Source organism: Antechinus flavipes, chromosome 5, assembly GCF_016432865.1.
Source record: "Antechinus flavipes isolate AdamAnt ecotype Samford, QLD, Australia chromosome 5, AdamAnt_v2, whole genome shotgun sequence".
Classification (NCBI taxonomy): domain Eukaryota; kingdom Metazoa; phylum Chordata; class Mammalia; order Dasyuromorphia; family Dasyuridae; genus Antechinus; species Antechinus flavipes.
Window position 1 is genome coordinate 192632672 of NC_067402.1, and position 13198 is coordinate 192645869.

Genomic DNA, 13198 nt, shown 5'->3' on the forward strand with positions numbered 1-13198 from the left:
AATGGAATCTCTTCTGTGAAATTTTCTTTGGTAGCATCAACTAATGATGTTCTTTTCTCCCTTGGGCTACATAAAGAAATTTGTTTGCATCTCTGGTGTTCCTTTAAAATGTTTTTAATGAAAGTATTTGCACAAATAGAATCTATGTAACTAAAATTATAAGAAAAGCAGAAAATGGAGGGGGAAGGAAATCTTTGCTTCAAATTTCTCTAAATAGAGTTTCATTTCTCAAATACATAGGGAATTAATACAGATTTATAAGAATGAGAGTTTTCTACAATTGATAAATGATTAAAAAATATAAACGAGCAATTTCCAAAGGAAGAAAATCAAAGCTATAAATGACATTTGGAAAAAGTTCTAAATCACTAATAGAGAAATGCAAATTAAAACAACTTTAAGATACTACTAAATAACTGTCAGAATGGCTAAAATAACAAAAAAGGAAAAATGAAAAGAAAATACTGAAAGGAAAATAGGTAAATGTAGGAAAAATAGGTACACTAAATGCATTGTTGGTGGAACTATGAACTTTTAAAAACATTCTGAAAAGCAATTTGAACTCTGCCCCAAAATTGTTAAATTATGCATACCCTTTGAACCAGGAATACTATCACTAGGTTTATACCCCCAAAGAGATAAAAAAAAAGAAGAAGAAAAAGGACTCATATGTATGAAAATATTAATAGTAACTATTTTAAGGGTGGCATAGAATTAGCAACAGGGGGAATGTCTACCAGTTGGGACATAGCTGAACAAGTTAAATATTCCATGAATATGGAATATTATAATACTCTAATAAATTATTAAAGGGATAGTTTTAGAAAAATCTGGGAAGACTTGTATAAATTAATGCAAAGTAAAATGAGCAGAACCAAAAGAATAATTTACAATAACAGCAGTGTTATAAAGAATAATCAAATGTGAAAGACTTGGTTACTTTGATCAATAAAATGACTCACCACGATACCAAAAAACTCATGACAAAAAAGAACTGATGTATCAAAGTGAAGGTGGAAGCATATTTTTTCCTTTCTTTTCTTTTCAGAATATGGCTAATGTGAAAATATGTTTTGCATGACAATATTTGTAATGAGTTTTATATTTCTTGTTTCTTGGTGGAAGCCTATCATCCTATAGGGTGATAGGATAGGGTAGAGAGAATTTGGGACTGAAAATAAAATAAAATAAAATATGTAATTTCAATTGTCATACATATTCCCAAAGGTCACTTTCCTGCTTTCCCCTATGGGGAAAAGCCATTGTAACAAATACTCAGTCAAGAAAAACAAATTGGAATATTGGCTGGAAATATGTGTCTACAAAATGTGTCACATTCTACATATTTAATCCATTACTTTATCAGGACAGGTGTTATGTTTTATCATTTGTTGTCTAGATTCTGACTGATCTTTGTGTTGATCAGAGTTCTTAAGTCAAAATTATTCATTTTAATGATGTTTTGTATCATAAATTATTCTCTTAGTTCTTTTTACTTTATTCTGCATCAGATAATATGTCTTCCCAAATTTCTTTGAAATTGTCCCTGTCATTATTTCTTATAACATAATTGTATCTCATTAGAGTAATATAAAATAATTTGTTTAGCCATTCTCTAATTGATGGATCAGATGGATGTTTTTGAGAAAGATAAAGTTTAAAGTTTCTGCTTTAAAAACTGCCTATATAGGGACAGCTATGTGGTGCAGTAGATAGAGCACCAGCCCTGAAGTCAGGAGAACCTGAGTTCAAATCTGGTCTCAGATACTTAACACTTCCTAGTTGTATGACCCTTAATCCTGGTGCAAGTCACTTAACCCCAATTACCTCAGCAAAAACAAAAACAAAACACAATAAAAATCAACTGTCTATATAAAGCAATATAAAATATCTACATTTAGTTCCATATTTATACCTATATAAAACTATAAAAGCTATCTCTAAAAATGGCACCATAAATATTTTTCCACATCATATAAGAATTTTTCCTCTTTCTTTGACCTCTTTGGGGGCACATATATAATTGGTGAAGGAGTTTATACAGTTTATAACTTTTTAGGATTAATTCCAAATTGTTTTCATGAATGGCTGGATAAATGAACATCAATAACAATGCATCAATATGCCTATTTTCCCGAAGTCCCCACAACATTGGTTAGTTTCTTTCTTTTTTTGGGGTGTGTATGTCAATTTTACCACTCTGATGGTGATGGGATAAAATCTCAGAGCTGTTTTGATGTACATTTCTCCAATTATTATTGATTCAGAGCATTTTTTATATAATTATAGACAGCTAAGATAACTTCCCTTGAAAACTGCCTATTCATATTCCTTGATTATCTATCATTTGGAGAATGATCCTTATGCTGACAAATTTTATTCAATTCCTTATATAGCTTGGAAATGAGATCTTTATCAGAAAAAATTTTCTGCAAATATTTTCCCTAACTGCTTCCCTTTAAATTTTAACCATATTGGATTTATTGTGCAAAAATATTTAATTTTTGCACTTCATACATAACTTTTAACTTTCGTATTGTATTTTGCATAAAAAATTGTCCATTACAAATTCTGTGAACCTCTCCTTTATCTGGTCACGAACTCTCTTATCCTATCTTTAGATATAAAAGATAATTTCTTCCTTGTTCCTCTAAGTTGCTTGTGATAATGATCTTTTATGTCTAGGTCATATATCTATTTGGAGCTTGATTTGGTACATGGTGTGAGGTGTTGGTTTGATATACACTTGGCATGTGTTATTGAGTAATGTGTTGTCTCCCTATTAGAGCATAAGCTTTATGAAGATGGACAACATGTCTTATCTATTTTTCCCCCAGCAATATAGCACAGTACACTGCACATAGTAATCACTTCAGCTGTATTTGTTGAATTATATAAAATCAATTATCAAATATTTGAGTGTCTAGTTAGATATGGGGTTTCTAAAGAGGAAACTCCCTCTAGCAATTCCTATCTGTATTTGTTCTGCAATTCACAATTTTAGAGACTTGTCTTAGCTATTAAGAAATTAAGAGACTTCTCCAGAATCAGTAGGAGTGAGAGCTAGGACTTCAACCCAATTTTTCTCGACCCTGAGGCTAGGTATTATTTAAATTAAATATTTGTCCAAATATTTATTATTTAAGTATATATGTAATTAAAAACATAATCACCTCAAAGTCTTTTAATTTCTGATATTTAATTTTTTAGATTTTAGATTTTAAATAACTGATCATTACAGTGATAAATCCCTTATATGTTTCTGAGAAAGATAAAACAAACTGACTTGGACATCTTAAAGATTGATTTAGTGATAGAACAGAGGACAAGTGAAATTTGTAAATATTTTTCTGATTTAAAAATTTTAAAATATATCCCTAATAGATATTTTAGGGAATCTTAAAATCCAGATTGAAAAGCTCTTTGACAGTTTAAAGAAGAAGACTCTTTAAACCAGGGTAATTTGGGATGAAGGATGTTAATGCTTGATGACTCTGAAATCACAGTCCCATCCTCTTACAGGTATATAAAAGAAAATAATGTTGCTGTATTGGGGAGACTTCTGGGGATGACATTTCTTTAAGAGTAAGAGATCTGAATCCCACTACCTCTTGACCATTGCTGCCTTAATTCTATGAATCTCTGAATCAGCCCAATTTTTTTCTCTAGGAAAATATTCTGAACCTTGTCTGAAACACTGGAAATGGTACAAAGATAATTGCTATAACCAAACTCTCTCGTGTGTATCTTGGTTTGACTGTGATAATCTTTGTATCTCCATGAATTCCACATTTTTAAAATCAGGAAATGATATGATAATGGTAAGGAGGATGCTTTTTTCTTTTTGAAGAGTTAGATTTAAATGCAACAGGCAAATATGGAAATAGATTTTAAATAATTGTACATATTTACCTATATCAGATTACTTGTTGTCTTGGGGAGGGGGGGGATAAGATATGGAGTGAGAAACTTTTGAAATCCAAAGTCTTACAAAAATGAATGAAAACTATCTTTATATGTATTTGGAAAATAAAATGCTAATGAAAAATATTTTTTTAAAAAAGAAAATGATTGACTTACACAGAGGAAAGAAAGAAAAATGAACAAGGAGGAGAGTGGATGAAAAGAGAGGAGCATTTGTTGGGGAGGGAAAATCAAGATGGAATTCTTATTGTGGCTTATGCATGCATAGAAATCAAGATGATGCTAGACATCTTTTCTGATGTTTCTCCAAATTATTTGCATATAATAGGCTTTATTCCATCTATCTTCTTGAAATGTGATAGAAACAACTCTGAAAACATTTTTTGAATTCATTTTAAAAAGAAATATATATAAAACATAATCTTATTTATTTCTATGGATTGGGTGTCCCTTACTTACCTAGGTTGGAAGCACAGGGACTACTCACAAGCCAATCCCATCTACTCCTGATCAGTTAGAAGTTTTGACTTTATTTCTGACCTGGCCCCGTTCATCATTCTCTAGTCTAATGGTCAATCCTCTGTTCTTGAGGAATAACTATGTTGATGCTGAACTTATTGTGAATATCCTATCAATTTAGTCTATTATAACTCTGAACTCCTCATCTCAAGCCATCTACCAGCATCAGTTTCCTCATTAACAGGGATCATAAGTTTACACCACCTCTCTCAGCTCAACAAAATCTCGAGAACTGAATTGGAGTCTTGACTCACATTTACTCATTATGTAATCTTAGCTCAAGTCAATGCATTTGAACCTCAGTTATCAATCCTATAAATTACAGTAATAATATTTAACTCAGAGTTGCTGCAAGGAAAGAATTAGAAAACATCTTTAAAGTATTGTATGCATGTGCATTGTTGTTTTTATTGCTGTCTTATGCCTTCATGCCAAGAAATCTAAGTGTGCATTCTGATTCATCACAGAACTTCATGAAAAAGTTTTTATCAGCTGATACCTGGGTTGGCATTTCTTATCAAGAAAACAGTAAAGAGTGGAAGTGGGGAAATGGTTCTTCTTATCCTTTTAGGTAAGTCTCTTACAGATTTCAATTCCTAAAAAAAACATTTTCACTTTTTATAGCACACAGGTTTTAGGAAAATAGGAAAAGGACACTGGAGTTTGAGTTTAGATAGAAGGCAAACCTTGAGAATGAGGACACAGTTTCAGCTTGACTTCTTGACTCAATACACTTGAAGATAATTTGACTGGGGAAGAAAGGAGGATCCCTCCCAAAGGAAAGAAGTAAATTACCTCTGCTCAACAGCATAATATAAATCTATAACTCCTCAGAAATCCATGAGAACACTACATATAAAAATTTTGAGGGTCGAGATACAGGATTTCTTTATTGGGAATTCCTAGTATGGAAACGTTATCCATCGATGCATATTAGCAACTCCCACCCATTTTAGAGAGATAGTTAAATTAAAGAAAGATTAGTTGACTTGCCCAAGTTGTATGTGCTAGAGACAGGACTTAAACTACCATACATGGAGAAAAAAAATGTCAGGGTCATTATTGCCTTTCTTTGAAGTCAATTTGTTTTGTCCAAAACTAAAAGATCCAAGTCCCAAAATCTGGTAAGCTCAGATAGCACAGAGGGGGGAAAAGACTTTTTTTAAACTCATCCCATAATATACTAAACACTTTGACTAGAACCAACATCTTTCTGGAGCCTTTGGACCAACAGTGTGGCCTCAAAGATCGATTTGATCTAGAATGAACTCTAAAATCCTGACTGATTACCTTGAATTTAAGATTAAAACTAGAGTAAGATAGGGATCTAAGAACAAATTTGACAGGATTTTTTTTTTTTTTTTTGGCATTTACCTTAATTCTGGGTGTCCAAATTGAAGAACAGAAAAGAGACATATAGTTGAGTGTTTCTCCTTTCAACGATATCAAAATTCTGTCAGTCATTAGATTTACTTTCTATTTTTTACAACTAACAAAGGCAATTCTCATACATGTAAAACCTATGTCACTTGTTATTTCACCATTGACTAGGGAAAATCCCATATAGCAAAATCTGTGATTCCAGTTTGCCATAAATGCCTAAGATTTCTCTCTCTCTCTCTCTCTCTCTCTCTCTCTCTCTCTCTCTCTTTCTCTTTCTCTCTCTATTTTTACAGAGCATCACCAAAGTCAGAACAGAATTTCCGGAACTCATGTTTATATATAAATTCAAATATGACGGGTTTCTCTCATTGTAATGAAACCTTGCCTTGTTTGTGTGAGAAGGCTCTCAGTGCTGAGAATTAAGAATAATGTGAGAATCTATTTCCTAAATGTCCCAGAAGCATCACAATTCTAGGCCATTACCTTGACCTATTTATGTTTCTTGTTCTTGTGATTTCTCATTTTGTGTTGTATCACCATATATAATTTTATAAATATTCTGTCTATGTGTTAGTGATTGAAGGAGACTTTTAAAAGAACTTTAGCTATTATATTCTGCTATTTTTAAATGCCCAGGAACCAATAAGAGAATTCTTTTATACATAATGATTAATGGGATAATTTTGTTTGGATAGGGATTTAAATGAATGGGTTAATGAAAACATTATAATCAATGATTTTTTTTCTTTGCATTTTTCTTTCTTTTGGGGGGAAGGTAGATTTACCTTTGTGTCTTTGATCTTTTGTTTTTCAGCACAGGTAGAATAAAATATTAATGATAAAATTATATTTCACAGAATCACAAACCTCATGATTGTAAATATAGTCCAGAAAAAAAATTGATTGATAATCTCCTCTAATAAGAGGCTAATCTTTCTCAACTTAGATTACTTCCAGGAGCCATTACATCATAAGAAAGCCTTTTCATAGAATCATAGATTCTCCAAATCAGAAATATAGCATTTATCAACCTATTCTTTCAGGTGACCCCTTGCATGTATGGGGCTGGGGAGGACTGCTCTAAGTTCAAGATACTCTTTTGGTCTGTATCCACTGAAAACAAAAACAAAGCAAGAACATAATACTTGGGAGTCTATACTGATATATTTACTTTAGCCAAAAGATTTAGTCAAATCTTTTTTTTTTTTTTTTTCTGATACAATTGGGGTTAAGTGATTTGCCCAGGGTCATACAGCTAGGAAGTGTTAAGTGTTTGAGACCACATTTGAACTCAGGTCCTTCAGACTTCAAAACTGGTGCTCTATCCTCTGAGCCACCTGGCTGCCCCAATTTAGCCAAATCTTTAACCAAAATAGAATTAGCCAAAGCATAAAATTGTTTCTAGATAAAGTTACTCAATGAAATAGAGTAAGACCGAAAGTAGCCGTAAAACATTTCTTTCTCAAATGTGCTTCTCTCTCTCTCTTCCTCTCTCTCTCTCTCTCTCTCTCTCTCTCTCTCTCTCACACACACACACACACACACACACACACACACATACACACACACACACACACACACGAATGGGAGGGTAATAATGCCTAAGGAACATGCACAGATGGGAGCACATATGGTCAAGTCATATGGATAGAGAAACAGCTCACTGCTGGTAGCTTCTAGGGATGTTCTTGCACCACACCTACTGGACTTACTCTCCTAAACTGGATGGTAAATTCTCTGCATGGTGGTTCGCCATTGTTCAACTCAGTATGGGATTATAGAACTTCTCTTTACTTCTGGTTTCTGATTTTAGCTGAAGACCTTAGCTTTTCCATAAGAGGAAGAGTAGATTCTCCTATTTCTATTTTAGCTTAGATTTCTGTGGCTTAAGTAAGCTATTTTAATGATTGAGATCCTTCATATATCCCATATCAGATAAGGAAAACTTTTTGGCTTCTTTTCCTTCTCTTAACAAAGCAGAATATGTCAGTTCTCAGAGCCTTAGTTGTGAGTAGTTTTTCCTCTTTGCAAAAAGACTATATTTCTAGGTTTTAAGCTTTTCAGAAATATAGATTGATCAGGTTAGTAGAGAGCATTAACATTTAATATTTTCCCAAACTTTCCTTCATCTTGTTTTTCATGAATAATGTCTGTATTTCAAGTATTTGATTTAAGGCTAAAAAGTCTCTTTTAATTTTTGTCAATTAAAAAAAATATTTTTTTTTACATTTGCCAATTTTTGATTGACAACATGCATTAATTAAATATTATTCTTAGAAGTGGTTATTCAACAAATTGCCAAACAGCTATCTGATTGGCAAGTCCTTCAATTTTTCTCTCCCGTAATTCTTTGCATCTTCTAGGCAAGTAAGTATAGTATGGTAGAAGTTCAGGTGGAACCAAACATTGGATTCTTCTCTTCCTCTCCAATTTTTTGTTCCAAATTCTTTTTTTTATGATAAACATATGTGGCTAGACTTTTAACTTCCTTCCTGAAAAGACCTCAAAGGCCAATTAGTTTAATTTATACTTTATCCAAAATCCCTTCTACAGTATAAATCTTCAAGTGGTCATCCACTATTAACTGAGAAAGCTCTTTTCACTTTTGAATAGCTCTAATTAATAGAAAGTTTTTCTTCATGAGAAACTATTTTGCATCTTTACAATTTAGACATTTTGCAGTTTTCTGGAGTCAACTAGAATGACTCTAATCCATCTTCTACTGGTTAATCCTTCAAATGTTTGTCCTTCCTTCTCTAGGCTAGTTATCCCCAATTCCCTTAAGTATCCTTCATATGTGATAATCTTGAAACTTTACCATCCTCTGGATTTTCTCTAGCTAATCAGTGTTCTTTTTTAAAACACAACCAAGCAGAGTATTGTCTGTATGATATGGCAAGAGTTGAAGACATTTCCCTCTTTTGAGACATAAGGTAGAATCACCATTTTGACTGCATCACCATATAAAACTTACAAATAATACTCAGAGTTCAGATGATTTTACCAAGTTATACTTGTAAAATTTATATTTTTGATCCCAAGTATAAAACTTGATCCTTCTTTCTACTGAATTTTAGCTCATTAGATTTGACCTATTGATCTAGCCTACAAAGATCTTTTTTTTTTTTTAAGGCAACAATTAAACAAGTCTTTATTAAGTCCTAATATGTGCCAAGCACTGTGCTAGTTACCAAAAATACAACTACAAAGCAAATAAGTTCTTAATTTCAAGAAGTTTACATTCTACTGAACAAATACAATGTATGCATATGAAATATAAATCATATGTAAGATAAAGTAATTTCTATGTATGTGGGAAACATTAATAATTAGGTAGGAGATGAAATCTCATGTATGTGAAACTGCAAGTGTGATTGGAATATAGAATGTGTATAGCATATAAAGATGAATTAAGTTGGGAAATATACACTGAAACTAAACTGTGAGAGATGTAAATGCCAGACAGAAGAATTTGGATTGCATTTTAGAAGGACTAGGAAATCACTAAAGTTTTTTGAGCAAGAGTGTGCATTGTCAAATTTATGGTTGATGAATATCAATATGGTAGCCATGTGAAGGTAGATGGGAGAGGGAGGAGATTGGGCACAGGAAAACCTTTTAGCCTCCTTTTAGGAGGCTATTGCAATAGTACCCTTGAGGGATGTCAAGGTCAAGGACTAGAGTGATGACTGTGAATATATAGAGAAGGAGACATTTGAGAAAAATGTTGTGGAAGTAGAATTAAAAGATATGCATAAAGTGGATGGAGTAGATTGAAGAGAGAAAAAATGACTCCATAAAGATTGTCACAAAACATAAAGGATGGGAAGAGGTCACTGGAAAACTATTAAATGATTGCTAGTATTCTTGGAGAAAAGATTTTTTAATTCAGTGACTGGGCTAAAAATTTCATATAAAATATAACTTTATGCTTTAAAGGATGGATAGTAATAGTACAGGCAAGTATGGGTAAGATTTAAAGCAGAAATTAAATGGCTTTCAGTGATGAGAACTATGAGTATCACTTTGGTAAAGATCCAGTTCTTTAAAAATTTCTCTTAATATCAAGTCAACCTCTGCAATATTCTTTTGTTTTGCCTCATCCAACAGGATAGAAATAGATTGGTTTAAATTGATTTAAACAAAAAATTTAAATAATTAGAGATATCCAAAAATGAATGAATTTTCTTTAAGAATGGTGGGTTTCCATTTCCAATAAGATCAGGAATAAAACAAGGTTGCCCAGTATCACCATTACTATTCAATATTGTAATAGAAATGCTAGCTTTGGCAATAAGAGTTGAGAATGAGATTAAAGGAATTAGAGTAGGTAATGAGGAAACCAAATTATTACTCTTTGCTGATGATATGATGGTATACTTAGAGAACCCCAGAGATTTTACTAAAAAGCTATTAGAAATAATCCATACCATTAGCAAAGTTGCAGGATAAAAAATAAACCCACATAAGTCATCAGCATTCTTATATACCACTAACAAAATCCAACAGTTAGAGTTACAAAGAGAAATTCCATTTAAAAGTAACTACCGATAGTATAAAATATTTAGGAATCTAACTGCCATGGGATAGTCAGGAACTATATGACCAAAATTACAAAACATTTTCCATACAAATAAAGTCAGATCTAACTAATTGGAAAAATATTAAATGCTCTTGGATAGGATGAGCAAATATAACAAAGATGACAATACTACCTAAACTAATCTATTTGTTTTGTGTTATACCAATCAGACTCCCAAAAAACTACTTTAATGACCTAGAAAAAAATAACAACAAAATTCAGCTGGAAGAACAAAAGGTCAAGACTTCCAAGGGAACTAATAAAAAAAAATCAAATGAAGGTGGCCTAACTGTACCAGATTTAAAATTATATTATAAAGCAAAGGTTATTAAAGCCATTTGGTGGCTAAGAAATAGACTAGTTGATCAGTGGAATAGGTTAGGTTCAAAGGACAAAATAGTCAATAACTTCAATAAGCTAGTGTTTGACAAACCCAAAGATCCCCAGCTTTTGGCATAAGAATTCGCTGTTTGACAAAAACTGCTGGGAAAATTGGAAATTAGTATGGCAGAAACTAGGCATTGACCCACACTTAACACCATACATCAAGATAAGGTCAAAATGGGTTCATGATCTAGGCATAAAGAATGAGATTATAAATAAATTAGGAGAACATAGGATAGTCAACCTCTCAGACCTGTGGAGGAGAAAGGAATTTGTGACCAAAGAAGAACTAGAGATCATTATTGATCACAAAATAGAAAATTTTGATTATATCAAATTGAAAAGTTTTTGTACAAACAAAACTAATGTAGACAAGATTAGAAGGGAAGCAATAAACTGGGAAAACAGTTTTACAGTCAAAGGTTCTGATAAAGGTCTCATTTCCAAAATACATAGAGAATTGACTCTAATTTATAAGAAATCAAGCCATTCTCCAATTGATAAATGGTCAAAGGATATGAACAGACAATTCTCAGATGAAATTGAAACTATTTCTAGCCATATGCAAAGATGCTCCAAGTCATTACTAATCAGAGAAATGCAATTTAAGACAACTCTGAGATACTACTACACACAGGTCAGATTGGCTAGAATGACAGGGAAAGATAATGCAGAACATTGGAGGGGATATGGGAAAACTGGGAGACTGATACAGTGTTGGTGGAACTATGAATATATTCAGTCATTCTGGAGAGCAATTTGGAACTCAAAAAGTTATCAAACTGTGCATACCCTTTCATCCAGCAGTGATATTACTGGGCTTATATCCCAAAGAGATCTTAAAGGGAAAGGGACTTGTATGTGCCAGAATGTTTGTGGCAGCTCTTTTTGTAGTGGCCAGAAACTGGAAACTGAGTGGACACCCATCAATTGGAGAATGGCTGAATAAATTGTGGTATATGAATATTGTGGAATATTATTGTTTGGTAAGAAATGACCAGCAGGATGATTTCAGAAAGTCCTGGAGAGACTTACATGAATTGATGCTGAGCGAAATGAGTAGGACCAGATCATCATTACATACTTCAATAACAATACTACATGATGATCACTTTTGATGGACGTGGCTTTCTTCAACAATGAGATGAACCAAAATCAGTGCCATTTGTTCAATAATGAAGAGAACCAGCTTACACCCAGTGAAAGAACTCTGGGAAATGAGTGCAAACTATTACATAGCATTCCCAATCCCTCTATTTTTGTCCACCTGCATTTTTGATTTCCTTCACAGGCTAATTGTACATTATTTCAAAATCTGATTCTTCTTGTGCAGCAAAATAACTATATGGACATGTATACATATATTGTATTTAACATATATTTTAACATATTTAACATGTATTAGTCTACCTGCCATCTGGGGGAGTGATAGGGGGAAGGAAAAATGGGAACAAAAGGTTTTGCAATTGTCAGTGTTGAAAAATTATCCATGCATATATGTTGTAAATAAAAAGCTATAATTTAAAAAAAGAATGGTGATTTTCTCTTTGTTGGCAATCTTCAGCCAATAGCTGGGTGACAACTTGGTGGGTACATTATAGAAAGTATTTTTTTTTTGGTATATGGATGTTATGGAATATTATTGTTCTATAAGACATGATTAGAAGGATAATTTTAGAGAGGCCTGGAGAGACTTACATGAACTGATACTAAATGAAATGAGTAGAACCAGGAGATCATTGTACATGGCCACATCAATATTATATGACAATCAATTCTGATAAAATGTGACTCTTTCCAACAATTAGATGATTGATGCTAGTTCCAAAGATCTTGTGATGAAGACAGCCATTTATACCCAGAAACAGGACTGGAGGAACTGAATGTGGATCACAACATTACATTCTCAATCTTTTTATTGTTATTCACTTGCATTTTGTTTTCTTGTTCATTTACTTTCTTTCTCTTGTGTAGCAAGAGAATTATATAAATATGCTTATACATGTTGGATTTAACATATATTTTAACATGTTTAACCTATATTGAATTGCTTGCCATTTAGGGGAGTGGGTAGGAGGAAGGAGGAGAAAATCTGAAACACAAGGCTATGTAAGCGTCAATGTTGTCAAATTATCCATGCATATGTTTTGAAAATTAAAAGCTTTATTTAAAAAAAAAAGTATTTTTTCCCCAGGAGTGGCTTGGATTAGTTGGCCACTGAGACCACAGAATCATAGGAACACAAGATTTAGACAATACCTAGATTAAGTGTTGTCCTGTCTTTATTTTTGGAAATTCATAAATGAGGGGGGGAATCTACCTTTTTCTAAAGTATTCCTCTTCTAATTAGTCCTAATTGTTAGGAAGTATTTCCTGAATTGCCTCTTTGCAACTTCCATCTATCAT

The 13198-nt window shown here is 32.6% G+C and overlaps 1 long non-coding RNA gene across 1 annotated transcript; it reads left to right on the plus strand.

Moving 5' to 3' along the window:
* Positions 1-3674: 3674 nt before the first annotated feature.
* On the plus strand, positions 3675-7303 carry LOC127563941 (uncharacterized). Its single transcript, XR_007954153.1, has 3 exons — positions 3675-3821; positions 4911-5014; positions 6120-7303. It is a non-coding gene; the product is annotated as an uncharacterized LOC127563941 (long non-coding RNA).
* Positions 7304-13198: the final 5895 nt, after the last annotated feature.